Genomic DNA, 17928 nt, shown 5'->3' with positions numbered 1-17928 from the left:
CATGCGGGTGCCTTGAACTTGGCTGGAGTGGTTATATGTACATCACAGAAGTTGAGAAAGCCCACAGTTCAGCATTTCTTTTCTCTGGAGAGCCTGTTATCAGTCACTTGCCCGCACACCCTTGCACAGTGACTATCGTTAGGCAAACGGCATCCAGATGTGTCCTCTCTCTCTCCCTGGCTGTGTCTCTCAGACACGTCGGTCTCAGCCTGTCAAAAATGACCCACCTGGAGTTCCCGTCTTGGCTCAGTGGTTAGCGAATCCGACTAGGAACCGTGAGGTTGCGGGTTCAATCCCTGGCCTTGCTCAGTGGGTTAAGGATCCCACATTGCTGTGGCTGTGATGAAGTCCGATTCCACCTCTAGACTGTGCCCTTAAAAAAAGAGAAAAGAAAAAGGGGGAGTTCCCAATATGGCTCAGTGGAAGCGAATCTGACTAGTATCCATGAGGACACAGGCTCGATCCCAGGCCTCGCTCAGTGGGTTAAGGATCCAGCATTGCCATGAGCTGTGGTGTAGGTCACAGATGAGGCTCAGATCTGGTGTTGCTGTGGCTGTGGTGTAGGCCGGAAGGTGTAGCTCCGCTTCCACCCCTAGCCTGGGAACTTCATATGCCTCGGGTACGGCCCCACCCCCCTCAAAAAAAGACTGACCTGTCATTTTCTCAAAATATACCTCCCCCCCGGATGACCGAGCCTGATTAATGGCACTGAAACTCATCCAATTCCTGAAGCCACAGCATTCAAAAGTCATTTTATCTATTATTTATTTCGGCTGCATACAAAGCATGTGGAAGTTCCTGAGCCAGGGATTGAACCAGATCCACATCTGTGATCTGTGCCACAGCTACAGCAATGCAGGACCCTTAACCCACTGTGCTGGGTCGGGAATCAAACCAGCAACACCACAGAGACAAGCCAGATCATTAACACACTGTGCCACAATGGGAACTCCAACACCAGATCTTTGACCCACTGCAACCAAGCCAGGGATTGAACCTATGCCTCTTCAGCAACAGGAGCTGCTGCAATCAGATTCTTAACCTACTGTGCTCGGGAAGGAACTCCCCAAAAGTCATTTTACATATTCTCCTCTCCTTCGCCTCTATATCTAAGCGGTCATTAAATTCTATTCATTCTACTGTTGTGCTCTCAGTACAAACTATCTGCTCTTCTCCACTCCCACTGCCACTGACCAAGCCCAGGCCCTCTTTGACTGGCCATGTTGTCATTAGTCTCCTTGCTACAACCTGAAGTGGGTCTTTTTTTTTTTTTTTCATACCCATGACAGGAATCGAACCTGCATCACAGCTGTAACCAGAGCCACAGCAGTGACAATGCTGTCTCCTTAACCCACTGAGCCACAAGGGAACTCCCTGAAAGAGTCTTCAGTTTGGTCTGATGCCCCCTCCACTAGCAGAGAAATCCCCACTTTGGTGGACGCAGAGTTCATTTCCCATCGTAGACTCTGAGCATACGGAATCCTCGCTCCCTGACTCGCAGAGGGACCAGGTAGGTTACATAATCTCCATCAGACACACTCAAGCTGCCATCTCTTACAGCTGCGGGCAGCAGCACTGCAGCACCCAAGGCCCAGTGCAAATGGCAAAATGGGTGACAACATCCGGTGCTTAATAGCCTCAATGGCCAACACCTTCCCAGACTAGTTTTGTGGCATCCTTTTGGCTGCGGTCCCAGTTGCTGCCCATTTTCTGGGCCGGACTCACCAGCACTGCCAGTGCTGCTGCTATGAGGTCTGCTACATATCCACTCTCTTGTTACATATGTGCTGCTACATATCGGCTCTGCTGTTACATGTGTGCGGCTATGTATCCGCTCTGCTAACAGCCACTGTGCTACAACAGTCGGCCAGCTCCTTGGTTCTCAGTTCTTGCCATTGTCCCTTTGAGTCCCAGCCAGGTGGGCCACACCTTTTCCTCATTTATTCTCGACATTCCTAGAAAGCCCATCATTTTACGATAACCTCGGCTAACATTTTCCACTCATTTCCTCAGCCTGGAGAACACTCTTCTGCGTCCTTGGCCTGGCTTTTCTCTCCTTTGTTTTTGTTCCGTATTTGATCCGGTTCTTTTCAAAGAGCTCACGGCAGAGCCGATTCCCTGTGTAGTGACAGTCTGTTCTTTAGATGCCCTTTATTTCCTTCCTATCTGGACCGAGTTTCAACCTGCTGTTGGGACACCTCTGGGGGACCTCTTGCCCCAGCGGAGCCCGCTGCCCCGCCCTCTTAACTGGGCCTTCACCCCACGGCGTACAGAGCCTCACAGGCCTGCAACTTTGCAACACATTCTTATCTCGTTCCAGCCTGGCACGAGCTCCTCTGAGCCAGCCCAGGGCTGAATTTGCTGAAACCTCTGTCCCTCCAAGACCATCTCCTGCCCAATCCAGCCAAGCTCGCGGCTCCCTTGCCTCAGTGGTGAGCTACCTGTGAGGCTGGTTCTCTCCCAGCCACCTCTAAGCAGAGGCTGGCATCTGCCTCCCATTACAGCCCCTGATGTCAGAGCGTCCTCTTGTCTCTGAAACTTCTGCAATCACCCCCAAAGCAAGGCCACATTTCTAGCTAAACCCAGGATCTGATGAGGGCTGACACAGCGTGGTCTCTTTCACCAAAGAGTCCCCTTTCTTTGGCTCTAGTCAGAGCAACCTCAGAGTAGCAATTTTTCAAACCAATGGTGTCTGCACTTTGCCTTCAGAGACGTGAAACTATCCATTACACGAAAGCAGACCCCATCAGCCTATACTTATCGGTGAATTAAACTATTTTCAGATGCCTTGATAATTAAATATTCTATTTCCTGCCAAACAAACTCTTCTTCCTGTAACTGATAGCCTCTCTCTTATTTAAAGACACTAACATCCAGTCAGACTAAAAACCTTAGCATCACCTTTAATGCCCCTTGACGCTCAGCCCCGATATCCATGGGGTTACCATGTTTTAGCTGTTATACTTCAATTTTCCATCACTCAAATCCACCCTCCCCCTACTCTACCTCCCCGATTTAGGCCTCTGTCATCATCTGAATTGTTGAGATGGGTTCAGCACTCCCCTCACCAGCAAGATTTAGGAGCCCTAACAATAGAAAAGGATCATAAAAGAATAATCCAGAAGACTCAGTTCTGTAGTGTCTAAAGGTTCTGCCCCCTCAACAACAACTCACATTCCCCAACTCTTTTGAGCTATATTCTCAAGACTCTGCAGAAGGGTGGGTTTCCCAATGTTGTGCAATGGAATCGGCAGCTTCTCCAAAGCGCTGGGATGCAGGTTCGATCCCTGGCCCAGCACAGTGGGTTAAGAATCCAGGGTGCCACTTGGATCTATCTCTGGCCCAAGCAGCCAAAAAAGAAAAGAAAAAAAAAAAAGTACAATTGCCTCAAAGGTACAAACTTAGAGAAATGCTCGAACACCAATCACATGGAATTATGATTATATGATAGTATTTCAATAGGGAGGAATAGATTCTTTAATTGTGACAATGTAAGACACACAGGAGAAGCATTTATTATATGATGCCAAAAGGAAATAGGATTATCATGGACATTGTGATTGCAACATAGGAGAAATATGCAATATACTTCATTAAAAATTTTAAAAATAGGAACTCCCTGGTGGCTCAGTGTGTTAGGGATCTGGCATTGTTCCTGCTATGGCCCAGGTTACTACTGTGGCATAGGTTCAATTCCAGGCCCAAAAACTTCCACATGCTACAGGTACAGCCATACACAAATGAGATTTGTGTGAAAATGAGATTGCAATTATCAGATTAAATGGTGGGTCATTTGTAACCATGTTTCATTTATTCTTGCTTTGTTTTCGCTTGCATTTAAAATAAGGATGGGAGTTCCCTTCTGGCTCAGCCATAAGGAACCAATTAGGATCGCGAGGATGTGGGTTTGATCCCTGGCCTCGCTCAGTGGATTAAGGATCTGGCATTGCCGTGAGCTGTAGTGTAGTTCGTAGATGGTGGCTCAGATCCTGTGTTGCTGTGGTTGTGGTGTAGGCCGGAGATTACAGCTCCAATTCTACCCCTAACCTGGGGATTCCGTATGCGGCAGGTGTGGCCCTAAAAAGCAAAAATAAAATAAAATGAGATAAAATAAAATAAAATAAGGAAAAAAGGGAGTTCCCTGGTGGCCTAGTGGTTGAAGGATCTGGCATTGTCACTGCTATGGTTCGGGTCACTGCTGTGTGCAGATTCAGTCCTTGGCCTGGGAATTTCTGTATCCCATGGACCCTGCCAAAAAAAATGTAATAATAAAATAAAATAAGGAAGACAGGAATCCCCTCCTTAAGATGCTAAATTGTCTTCAGACTCTGGTAAGGCTCCCCCCGAGATCAGTGACTCAGCCTGTTGAAGGATTATCCTCACAATTTACTGCTTCCCCAGTGCTCTCATAGACTCAGTCTCATCTGCTCTTCCTAGCTGCTTCTTCCATCAGATCTTTGCTTTTTTTTTTTTTTTTTTGTCTTTTGTCTTTTTGTTGTTGTTGTTGTTGTTGCTATTTCTTGGGCCGCTCCCGCGGCATATGGAGGTTCCCAGGCTAGGGGTTGAATCGGAGCTGTAGCCACCGGCCTACGCCAGAGCCACAGCAACGCGGGATCCGAGCTGCGTCTGCAACCTACACCACAGCTCACGGCAACGCCGGATCGTTAACCCACTGAGCAAGGGCAGGGACCGAACCTGCAACCTTATGGTTCCTAGTTGGATTCATTAACCACTGTGCCACGACGGGAACTCCCAGATCTTTGCTTTTAAACAAAGTCAGTGGCTGGGCTCCTGGGCTCCACTCCCATCCCGGATTACCTTGGAGACATCTGAGGCTGTATTTACCTCCTTGTGTCACACTGTCCACCTCACTGTTCCTTATCTCCAGTGTAAAGATACTGTAAAGGTGGCAGATGCTGTAAGGCTCTGGAGCCTTCTCTCCCAGCTTCGCCCGAGTTCCCAGCACCGCTGCTGCTGCCATTACATCTTACTTCGTTATATCCTCATCCTCCTGAGTACACAGCTTTGTCTGCGTATTTCCATCCTCCTCAGATCTCTCCCTCCGGTCTTCTTGATCCCCAGGATCTTCCCATGGCGAGGGGCTCAAATGAGGTTAGGTTAAAATCCTGGCTTTGCTCCCAATACATGAGGTGACTCTGACAACGATTCTGAGCCTGGGGTCCTTATCTTTAAAATAGGCATAAGGATAAAAATGGTATACCTAGGGATACTATGAAAAGTGAGAAGTAGAGTAAATTAGATTACCTGCTGAAATTAACGGCAAAGAGATCAGAGCTAGGATTACAGAGGGGCAGACAGAAACAGTGAATCCCAGGCAGTCAAGATTGGGCTATAATGAGATTGAGAGCATTAATATACCCAAATAAAGTGTACAGTTGACCTCTAAATGGGATTAATCTTGGACACCTAAAACTGGAGACTCCCTGGGGCAAAAGTAGGCAGTGCCCGCCCCTGCTCTCTGCAGAGGGAGCAGCCTCAGCCAATAGACTTAGACCAATAACAGCCCATTACTGCAAAGCTAACCTCAGTTTGGAGATCTTAGTCTGATAACTTTAAATATTTGCATCATCTAACTAACTTTTTTTGCTTTGTTTTGTCTTTTTGGTTTTGTTTTTTGTTTTCTTTTTTGAGGCCGCACCTGCGGCATATGGACATTCCCAGGCTGGGGGTCAAATCGGAGTTGCAGCTGCTGGCCTACACCACAGGCGAGGCAACACCGGATCCTTAACCCACTGAGTGAGGCCAGGGATCAAACCTGCATCCTCATGGGTACTGGTCAGATTTGTTTACACTGGGCCACAATGGGGACTTCTATTCAAGATCTTTACAGGTTTTTTTTTTTTAATTACTTAATGAATTTATTGCATTCATAGTTGTACAATTCTTTTTTTTTTTTTTTTGCTTTTTCTTTTTTTATGTATAGTTGTACAATTCTGTTTTTTTTTTTTTTTTTTTGTCTTTTCTAGGGCCACACCCATGGCATATGGAGGTTCCCAGGCTAGGGGTCTAACCAGAGCTGTAGCCACTGGCCTATGCCACAGCCACAGCAGCTCTGGATCTGAGCCAGAGCCACAGCAATGCTGGATCCGAGCCATGTCTGCGACCTACACCTCAGCTCACGGCATCGTCAGGTCCTCAACCCACTGAGTGAAGCCGGGGATCGAACCTGCAACCTTATGTTTCCTCGTCAGATTCATTAACCACTGAGCCATGATGGGAACTCCAAGTTGTACAATTCTTTACAGGTTTATAAAATTGCGTTGTTTGGTGATCGGTTCTAGGAGTTCTTTATATAAACTAGATATTAGATGCTTATGAGTTATACGATTTGCAAAATCTTGTTCCCATTCTGTGGATTTTTGCTCTCTTTTGGTAATGTCCCTTAATGTGCAAAATTTTTTTAAATTTTGATAAAGTCTAATTTACTGTTTTAAAAAATATTGTTGCCTATACTTTTGGTGTCATATTTAAGAAATCATTCTCAAATCTAAGGTCACAAATGTTTGCTCCTATAGTTTAAGCGCTTCAATCTAATTCTTTGAGCAATGTTGAGTTAATAACTGTATATGGTATAAGGAGGCACAACTGCATTTTTGTGGATATCGGGTTTTCCTAACACCATTTGTTAAAGAGCCTGTCCTTTCCCCATTGAATAGTCTTGGCACCCTTGTCAAACAATTTTGTGTGTGTGTCTTTTTAGGGCCACACCGACCTGCACCATATGGAAGTTCCCAGGCTAGGGGTCAAATCGGAGCTGCAGCTGCTGGCCCGTGCCACAGCCACAGCCACAGCCTCGCCAGATCTGAGCTGCATTGGCAACCTACACCACAGCTTGTGGCACTGCTGGATCCCTCATCCCATGGATACTAGTCGGGTTCTTAACCCACTGAGTCACAACAGGAACTCCAAAAAAAACTTTTGATCTTACGTGTGAAGATTTCTTTCTGGGCTCTCTATTCTGATCTGTTGGTCTACACATCTGTCTTTATAGCACTCCCATACTGCTTTGTTTGTTAAAAGAGCATATTATCTTCCCTGCAAGTTGTCATGAGAATGAGCATAAGGTAAGTGAAGTGCCTGGCACAGGGCTTGGCACATAGCAGGTGCTTACGAATGGCAGCTATTTTCAGGGGAAGGCTGGTTAGGTGCCTGCAGGCTGGAAGGACCAGAGACCCACTCAGGTTCCCTCAGAGCCACGGGCAGTTTGGTCTAATGTGAAAACATCCCCATCGGCACGATCGGCCTGGGGAGACGGGACTGTCTCCACTGGCCCTCATCTGGCTGCCCCTGAGCAAGTGTCCAAAGCTTCGCAGCATCTGAAGTAGACCTTCCGTTTCTGGTCCTGTCCTCTAGTGCGACTGTCTAAATTCAGATTCCCCCGAAGCTGACCCAGAGATGAGGACCTGATAGCTGATTTTGAGGTGATTCCCGGAAGCACAGCACCGGAAAGGGAAAGTGAGACAGAAGGTGAAAGGGAGAAGGAAGAGGGGAAACCTCTGCGGGTGGCCGGGAGGAGGAACCGAGCAAGCACAGGGCAGCACCGTGCCCCCGGGGGATGCGTCTACTGGCTCCCAACCGCCCTGGAGGCTTTAAATCTCTGGCCTTTCTGGGCGGCCTGGTACAAAGGGCCGGGCAAGTCGCCACAGCTCCAGAAAAACCCCTTAGGCGGAGAAGCAGGGCGCCAGGGGCACCAGAGGTGAAAGTGCACACGAACAGCAATCTCCTGCACCTTCAGGTAAACCAAGAAGGATGAGGGCGCTGGGGAGCAGGGCACCAGCAGTGTCTCTGTCCTTTGGCTACTTCGTGACTCCTCTGGGCTCACAGCTGGTTCTGCCTGACTTCTACATTTGGCTTTGGTCTCTGTGTATCCCCAGGTTTCTGTGTCGCTCTACTGACCAAGTCTCTGCAGTGGTCTTGCATTTAAGGTATCCTCCAGAGAAGCTTGGCTGGTGGGTCAAGTCACCACCTTGACTGAGTCGGGGCCTTCACACAAGACCAGCTCATCAGGTGCTGGCCTTCAAAGCTGACCGCCTTTGCCACAGGCCCGGATCTTCTCTTGGTCCCCATTTGGGAGCTCCAAGGAATAAAACAGAACAACTTGCTCACAAGAACCTTGTCTGAATCTTTCTTCAGTCCCAGGTCCCCCCAGATTGCTTGTCAATAGGAGGACAATTGTCCCCCTTTACGAATGAGGAAATTGGGGCTCAGAGTAATAAGGGGGTTGCCTAAGGGCACACAGCGTGTCAAAGGCGAGCTTGGACTTGCACGCACTCTCAATCTGTTCACCTCTTACAGAGGGAACAAAATCTCAAAGTGTTGAGTGTTATGAGAATCTTCTTATTTGGTGGATTATCTCACAATGGAGAGGGATCTGCCCAGGAATCCTCAGACTTTCAAAACTTGGTTCCTGGATGGCAGAGCACAAGTTGGGGATTAGTACTAAACCCTCAATAAATAAGGCCGTACAAGCATGCCAAACAAAACTGTGTCGGATCAAATGCTACTTTTTTTTTTCCTGGCTGCACCTACAGCATGTGAAATTCCTGGGCCAGGGATCGAAATTGCACCACAGCAGCAACCCAAACCGCTGCAGTGACAATGTCAGATCCTTAACCCATTGCACCACAAGGAAACTCCCAAACACTACTTTTAATGAAGTTCTAGTTGCAGTGAGTGGTAATAGACATCAAAGGTACAGAAAAATTTCGCTGGCTGCTCTAGGTGGGTGGAAGAGGATGAAGAGGGTAATTTCTGATACATTTCTGCTTCTGCCATCTTGAGATAATGCCCCAATTAGAAGAGTGTCTGGAGGCTGGGCAACCAAGTGACCAATGTTTTCAGAATTGCTGTTACTCAGCCTCAATGCTCAGCAATACCTGGTTCTTCTTCCTTGGTGTGATGGCTTGAGCCTCTTCCTCCCTCATGAGACTTCTTCCTGCAGCTCATCTCTCCACACAGCCAGGTTTCTTGAAAGGACTGTCTGCATTCATGGTCCCACTTTGCCACCATCCCTCCCAGCAGTCTGCCGTTTCTTACCCACCTCTCCACTGCAACTGCCCACCCAGGTCACCAGGAACTCCCAAATAACAAACCAACTTGTCATTCTCAGTCCTTCTCTGTAGGAATCCAGACCTGCACTTGGTGAAACTCTCCACTCAAGTTGTCGGCCTCATCTCTTTTCAGTGGTCACCATGCATTTTATAGTATGATGGGGCAGATTCAAGTTTCATGGGTCCTAAAGCCTACATATTTGGGAGGAAACTCTCTATGAAAAATGGTACAGGAATTCCCTGGTGGCCTAGTGGTTAAGGATCTAGCATTGTCACTGCCGTGATTTGGGTCACTGCTGTGGCCTGGGTTCCACTCCTGTCCCAGGAACTTCCACATGCCATGGGCATGGCCAAAAAAATGATACAAGTTACATTGAGAAATTAGTAGCTCCCCTCCTGCACATTTGAAGGAGCTGTGCAAGTGAGAGGCCCCAAAGCTTAAGCTTCCTTAACCTCACAGCTAATCCTCTGTGAGAAGAGACAAGGGAGTTTATGCAAGCATCCTCTACCAGTGGTCAGGATGGATTCGCCACTTCACCAGGACTGCAAAAGAACATCCATGCAACCCTCTCATGAACCCATGTATTTCTCCAGGACAGAAAGAAAGAACAAGAATCTCCAAGTTCTAGGTCATGGGGTCTTGTCATTTCTATTTGATGATGTCCTGCCAAACGCCCTCCAAATAAGTGTTGCTAAATCCGCTCCAACTGGCAGTTGTGTGGGATTGTCTCACATCCTTCCCAGGACTGGATCTTTTTTGGGTGTTTTTCCCAAACTGATGGGAAAAATAAGAAAGCACTTCAATGTTATTTTTTATTTTAATTTTTAATTAAAGTATAGTTGATTTACAGTGTTCTGTCAATTTCCATTGTATAGCGAAGTGACCCAGTCATATATATATATACACACACATATCTAAAAATATATATATATGCATTTTTTCTCATATTATCTTCCATCATGTTCTATCACAAGTGATTGAATATAGTTCCCTGTGCTGTACAGTGGGACCTCATTGCTTATCTACTAACCTCAAAATTCCAAATGTTATTTTAATGTACCTATTAATTTATAGGGCTATTGTAACCAAGTACCAGAAATGCTGTAGCTTTAAAAAAAAAAAACCCAGAAATTTATTGTTTCATAGTTATGAAGGCTAGAAATCTGAAATCAAGGGGTCTGCAGGCCATACAGCCTCTGAAACCCGTAGGGGACAATGCTTTCTGGCTTCTTCCTAACTCCTGGTGGGGGTTGTCAATGTTTGGTGTATCACTCTGGTTCTCTTTCCTCACTTGGCATTCTCCATGTGTCTCTGTTGTCACAAGGCCTTCTTCTTACAAGGAGGACACTAGTCATGTTGGATTAGGGGCCTACCCCCCCTCTAGTATAACCTCATCTTAATTAAGTATGTCTGCAACAAGCTTATTTCCAAGTAAGTTCACATTTTGAAGCCTGGGGGTTAGGACATCAACATACTTGGGGCAGGTGAGGGGGGAGGGTAGACACAATTCAGCCCATAACTTTTATCTTTTTGTTTTATTTTATTGCTTTTTAGGGCCGCACCCATGGCATATGGAGGTTCCCTGGCTAGGGGTCAAATCGGAGCTGCAGCTGCCAGCCAACGCCACAGTCACAGCAACCTGGGATCTGAGCCGCATCTGTGACCTACACCACAGCTCACAGCAATACCAGATCCTTAACCCACTGATCAAGGCCAGGGATGGAACCCACATCCTCATGGATCCTGGTTGGGTTTGTTGGCCATGAAGGGAACTCCGGGCTTCTGGTTTTCAAAATGAGCTATTGAAGCCCATATCAGATAAAATGGCCTTCTTTAGTTTCTTTGTTTATTCCACAAATACTTACTGAGACTCTGCTTTGATCTGGGAACAGTTTGAAGCTGAAGATGCAGCTGTGGAAAAGGTGAAGTTTTGCCATCGCCTCCAAGAACCTGTTCCAGGGGAGAGTCATCAAATGGACAAATAAGCAGAGTTCCCTGGTGGCTCAGTAGGTTAAGGATTCAGCATGGTCACTGCCACAGCGAGGGTTCGATCCCTAGTCCAGGAATTTACACATGCCAAGGGCACAGCCAAAAAAAAAAGGACAAATAAGCATGGTATTGATTGACATTAAGTATATTGATGCAAAGATGTAGATGAAGAAAACCAAAGCAGATTTCCTATGGTGGCTCGGTAGGTTAAGAACCCAACATAGTCTCCATGAGGATGTGGGTTCGATCCCTGGCCTCACTCAGTGGATTAAGGATCCCTAAACTGTGGCATAGGCCGCAGGCGTAGATCCTATTCTACGGCTAGCCTGAGAACGTCTATACACCACAGGTTCAGCCGTCAAAAGGAAGGAAGGAAAGAAGAAAAGGAAACCAAAGCGGAGTGAGGGCAGGTGGAGGGGGGACTATTTGGGGCAGGACCCTCAGGGAGGGCCTCGCAGAGAAGGGCCTTTGGAGCCGAGCGCTGAAGGTGAGGAGCGAGCTTTCCAGGCACAGGCTGGAGCCGGGGACAGACCTGGGTGTCTGAGCAAGGAGGCCAGCGTGGCTGGGGCGGCGCCAGCAAGGGTGAGCCCCGTGGGAAGTAAAGGCCGAGAGCAGCCAGATCTGGCAGGACTACAGTCGTGGACTGGGGAGTCTATTCCAAGGGTTCTGGGAAGCCAAAAGAGGGGAGTCACCTGCTCTGATATATGTTTTGGAAGACGGCCTCTCTCTGATCCATGAAAATACACTGTAGGGGGGCAGATGTGGCAGCTGTCGGGGAACCAGGACAACAGTGGGGAATGCCGAGAGCGGTGCTGGGTGCTGGGTGGATTTTGAAACGAGTGCTTTTGACACTTGGTGAAGGGTTGGAGAGAGGGACGTAAAGCAAATAGAGGGTCCTAGGGTGACTTCCAGGCTTGTGTCCTAAGGCACCGGGTGAACAGTAGTGCCGTTTACTAAGGAAGAGAGGCTCTGTGGATTCACCCTTCCGTGTTGAAAGGTCTTTTAAACACCTGAGTGGAGGCGTCCAGCAGACAATTATGTGTGCACGCCAGGAGCTCTGCAAAAAGGCTGGAGGTGGAGTTCCCGTCATGGCTCAGTGGTTAACAAATCCGACTAAGAACTATGAGGTTGTGGGTTTGATCCCTGGCCTCGCTCAGCGGGTTAAGGATCTGGCGTTGCCGTGAGCTGTGGTGTGGGTTGCAGATGCAGCTCAGATCCTGTGTTGCTGTGGCTGTGGCATAGGCTGGTGGGTACGGCTCCAATTAGACTCCTAGCCTGGGAACATCCATATGCCGTGAGTGTGGCCCTATAAAAGCCAAAAACAAACAAACAAAAAAACCCAAAGAGGCTGGAGGTGAAGATATAATTGGGGGTTCATTGGCAGAGTTCCCAGCACGGGGTTAGGTCAGATCACCTATGGAGTGAGCGTCAATAGAGAAGAGAAGGGGCCCCAGGAGCACACAGAGGACAGGAGCCGTCAGGCTCCACGCGGCCCCAAGTCCACGTCTCCCAGGCCACCCACGTTACCTGGATCCCCAGCCTCACACACTTGCTAATCTGCCAAGTGCTCCCACCGTGCTGTGGGACCTGCAGCCTGCCGTCCTCGAGATCGTCTCTATCTGCCGCCTCTTCTCTGCTAACCTGACTCTCCCCTGAGGACACTGCTTCCTCTCAGCCCTGAAATGGAGACAGTGTTTTCTTCCAAACTCCCTGTACCAAAGGGCTGGAGGCGGGATGGGGCTTCTCCACGCTACTCACTGCCTCTCCTAGCCACCGTCCCTCTCTCCTTCCTCAGACCCTTTTGCACAGGCCCTTGGGTGATGTCCCTGCTTGCAGGTCACCTGCCTTCCTCCCAGGGGCTGCACCTTGTCCCCAGGGCTCACTCTCTCTCCTCCTCTCCTCCTTCCTGCCTTCCATTTTATGAATCCTACATCCATGTAGACAATCCGTCCAACCCCTGGGCACTCAGTTCCCTGACTCCCATGCTGCCAAGGATGTGTTCTTGGGCTACTTGCTGCCCTTGTTATGCCCTGGACCTTGTCCCTTGCGAGAACAACAGCACCTCTGGACCTTCTACATTAAACACTCTGTCTTATTGGAGAACAGACTTGTGGTTGCCAAGGGGATGGACTGGGAGTTTGGGGTTGGTAGATGCAAACTACTACATTTATTTTTTTATGTTTTATTTTATTTATTTATTTACTTATTTTTTGCTATTTAGAGCCACACCCACGACATACAGAAGTTCCCAGACTGGGGGTCAAATCGGATCTACAGTTGCTGGCCTAAGCTACAGCCACAGCAACATGGGATCCAAGCCACATCTGCGACCTACACCACAGCTCACCGTAATGCCAGATCCTTAACCCACTGAGCGAGGCCAAGGATCAAACACAAATCCTCATGGATACTTGTCAGATGTATTTCCCCTGAGCCACAATGTGCACCCCCAAAAAACTATTACATTTAGAATGGATAAGTAGGAGTTCCTGTTGTGGCTCAGTGGTAACAAACCTGACTAGTATTCTTGAAGATGCTGGTTTGATCCCTGGCCTCCCTCAGTGGGTTAAGGATCCATCATTGCTGTGAGCTGTGGCATAGGTTGCAGATGCAGCTTGGATCTGGCGTGGCTGTGGCTGTGGTGTAGCTCCAATTTGACCCCTAGCCTGGGAACCTCCGTATGCTACAGGTGCGGCCCTAAAAAGACAGGAAGACAGACAGACAGACAGACAGAAAGAAAAGAATGGATAAGTAATGAGGTGCCGCTGTGCCGCACAGGGAACTATATCCCACCACTGTGATAGGACATGATGGAAGATAATATGAGAAAAAGAATGTATGTGTATGTCTTTGCTGGACAGCAGAAATTGGCAGAAGCTGTCAATCAACTATGTTTAATAAAAAAAATTGATACAACAGAAAAAAAAAACAAAAAACAAACCGGTCTTGGACTTCCACCTCCAGCTATGCCTCCTCCGTTCTAGTCTCCTGATAAGACAACTGCCCCCCTGTGTGGTGCCCCTAAGCCACTGGCCCTCCGTCTTTTAACGGGTCTCCACCGCCTTTCCCATCCGCACGTCCCTCGTTACCCACATCATCGCCACGGCCCGTCGCTGTAGTCCACGCCTTGCAGAACCGCCGGGAAAGGCAGCCAGCCTTACTTGGACGTTATCACGAAAACCTCAAGGAGGGCCTCCATGCTGCCCGGCAACCACCCCACCCCAGAGGCTGGTCTCTTCTCTCTCGCGTCTCAGAGTCTCAGAGTCGAGAAGTCATCAGCACGACACACCGCCTCCTTCTCCCTCCTGTCCTGCCCGGGAAGAGCCGAGGCAGAGCCGGAGTTCGAGTGGCACCAGCTGGGTTTGGAGACCAGCGCGGTAGCCCCTTAATGGGGAAGGACAGTGTCTTTCTCCATCAACAGTAGCTGGGAAAGAGAAGACATAAAGAATTAAGCTTGCCGTCCTCTTGCAGTGCAGTGGGGTAAGGATCCGGTAGAGTCACTGCAGCAGCCCAGGTCGCTACTGTGGCGTAGGTTTGATTCCCGGCCGGGGAACTTCCACATGAGACGGTATAGCCAAAAAAAACAAAAGAGGCTTCACCTGGGGTGGGAGGAGACGATTGTGTCTGGGGCGAGGGGTGGAGTTCGGGGCGGACTTGCTGACCCAGGAGAAGAGCAGAAGTGGGGATCCTCTCTGGGTGCCCCAATTCCACAGGAACCCAAACAACTCCTGGGGCCATCGGAAACACCCCTGCTTGAGTGGGCACAGCGTGCCCCCTCTCGCCCGTGTCCAGGAAGACTGGGAGCCGTGCATCTGGCCCTCAGAGGTGAGCCTCTTGTGACCACACAGCCCACAGGCGGCCTGGCTGGCGAAGTCCTTCTGCCTCGAAGCCTCCCTCGGTCCAGCCAAGTGCACGAAGGCCTCGGCAACAGCCCACGACCCATGCAAGCCCTCCCCAGACAGCGAGGGCCCCCGCCCCGGGGAGGTTCGTGGGAGTGGAACGCCCCCAGCGCGTGTTCTGGGAGGATCTATCCAGAACTCGCTTGGGGTTATTCCCGCTTCGCGCAGGCAGTGGTGATGTGACTCCCACGACCCCAGCTTTGTTCCCGGGAGTGAGGTAAGGAGGAAAGGCGCCGAGCCTGTTTAATCTCTCCCTGAGTGGGGTGTGGTGGGGAGCTTTCGACGCCCTCGCGGAGCATGGTGTCTGCCTAATCCACCTGCTTAACTCCAGCCTCTTTGTCTCTTGCCTAGCTGTTTATTCTCTCTCCCAGATTGCTCATCAGCCTCTTTGGCTTAATCACTTCCACTCTGCTCCCTCATTCTAAAACCCCAGCTCTAATTACGTCACCCCAGCATTGGCTAACTTCAGCCGGTGGGCCAAACCCAGCCCGCCCCTTGTTTTTGCATAGCCCATGAGCTAAGAACAGTTTTTTACATTTTTAAGTGGTTGGAAAACATTCAAAAGAATCGTCTCTCGTGGAGTTCTCTGGTGGAGTTCTCTGGTGGAGTTCTCTGGTGTTGTCACTGCTGTGGCTCGAGTTGCTGCTGTGGCGCGTGGGTTCAGTCCCTGGCCTGGAAACTTCTGCGTGCTGTGGGCATGGCCAAAAAAAGAATAGTCTTTCACGACATATGAAAATCAAATGAAATTCGAATTTCAGGGTTGATAAAGTTTTAATCTTTATATACATACATACATAGATGTGTTATCTATGGCTTTCCTCTGTGCTATACCGCAGAGGTGAGAAGTTGCGAAAGCCTACTACACCTACGTGTGGCCCTTTACATAAAAAGTTCAGTGACCTGTCCTTCAGGTCATTCAATGGCTCCCCACTGCTTCTAGGATAAAATCCAAACAGCAAACTCTTTGACCTGGCCCTCAGATTCCTTCATAACCCGTCTCCCAGTGCAACTTCAGGAACATGGACCTCCTAGCAGTTTCACAAACTGGGGGGTTCCTCCCACTTTTCAAAAAGCCCTTGGAGTTCGCTTCGTGGCTCAGCAGTTAATGAATCTGATGAGGGTCGATGAGGACTCGGGTTCAATCCCTGGCCTCACTCGGTGGGTTAAGGATTCGGCGTTGCTGTGAGCTGTGTCGTGGGTCGAAGATGTGGCTCAGATCTGATGTTGCTGTGGCTGTGGTGCAGGCCAGCAGCTGTAGCTCTGACCATAGCTCTCCCCTAGCTTGGGAACTTCCATATGCTGTGGGTGCAGCCCTAAAAAGCAAAAATAAATAAATACAAATAAAATAAGAAGTCATTGTGGAGGATGGCAGGGTGTGCTGATAGGGAAGGCAGAGTCGTTGGTGCATGGCTTTGGCAGCCCGGGAGCAGTCGTTGTCCGTGGAGTAATGGTGCCAGACTCTGTGGTGACATGATTTTCTCCAGTGGCGCTCAGGGCCCAGGTGTTTCCCAGGAGAGGAAGGACAATCAGACTGACCCTGAGTTGGGGGTTCCAGGAACAGGTGCAGCAGAGACACAGGGGGAGAGAAGTCGGGATGTTGCCAAGAGGGGGTCAAGGTGGGCCGCTGTGGAATCCACGGTGGAGGGGAAGGAGGCGAAGACAGGAGTGGGTCCAAGGTTTGGCTCCGCGAATGGGTGGCTGAGATGGTGAAAGGACAGGGTGGGAAGGAAGCAGGGGCCATGCAGACAGGTTGTCTGTCAGAGGAGGGACTGGGGCGGGGTGGGGAGAGGAGGACAGGGAGTGAGTCGTCAGTGAAGGAGCCCAGCTGAGAGTGAAGGACTTCCCTGGAGACAGGAGAGGATGATGGTCTAGACACAGCCTTGTGGTGGGTGCGGGAGGAGCCAGAAACAAGGGGAGAGGGACAGCCGAGCCAGGGAGGGGTGCCGGGAAGGGGTGGCCTCAGAGGAGAGCGTGATTTCTGCTCAGAGTTCCAAAGGCAGCCTATGGGCCAAACGCTAGTTTGCTTTGCTTGCTCAAAAGTTAGGTCCGTACACAGGGTTCCTGTCGTGGCTCAGTGGTTAATGAACCCAACTTGTATCCATGAGGACGTGGGTTTGATCCCTGGCCTCAGTCAGTGGGGTAAGCTCCCTTGAGCTGTGGTGCAGGTGGCAGACACGCCTCGGATCTCGCGTTGCTGTGGCTGCGGTGTAGGCCGGCAGCTGAAGCTCTGATTGGACCCCTGGCCTGGGAACTTCCGTATGCTGGGGGTGTGACCCTAAAAAAAAGACAAAAGACACACACACACAAGTTAGGTCAGTATGAAAAAAAAAAAAATTAAGTGTCTCACGAAGATCCAGATTGCTGGCCTCTTTCTGTTTATTTCTGAGACACCATCACCATACCATAATAGTCGCCATCTTTTTTTGTTTGTTTGTTTATTTTCCCACTGTACAGCAAGGGGGTCAGGTTATCCTTACATGTATACATTACAATTATATTTTTCCCCCATCCTTTCTTCTGTTGCAACATGAGTATCTAGACAAAGTTCTCAATGCTATTCAGCAGAAGAGTCGCCATCTTAATCTGAGCAGTTAAGTGGTCTTTAGTATATTTGTAAGTTTGTACAATCAACACCTTTATTTAATTCTATCACAGTTTCATCGTCTCCAAAAGAAAGCCTGCACCCGTTAGAAATCACTCCCCACCTTCCCTCCTCCCCCAGCCCCTGGCCACCCCTCATCTCTTTTCTGTCTCTAGGGACTTATCTATTCTGAACATTTCATATGAATGGAATCATACAGTTAAAGGTCTTTTGTATCTGGCTTTCACTTAGCGTGTTTCCTGGGTTCATCCAGGTTGTAGCACATGTCAGTACTTCATTCACCTTTTTTTTTGTTTTTTTGCATTTTTTTAGGGCCGCACCTTCGGCATATGGAAGTTCCCGGGCCAGGGTCCAATTGAAGCTGTA

Source organism: Sus scrofa, chromosome 5 (genome assembly GCF_000003025.6).
Source record: "Sus scrofa isolate TJ Tabasco breed Duroc chromosome 5, Sscrofa11.1, whole genome shotgun sequence".
Classification (NCBI taxonomy): domain Eukaryota; kingdom Metazoa; phylum Chordata; class Mammalia; order Artiodactyla; family Suidae; genus Sus; species Sus scrofa.
This window is presented reverse-complemented; position numbering follows the sequence as displayed.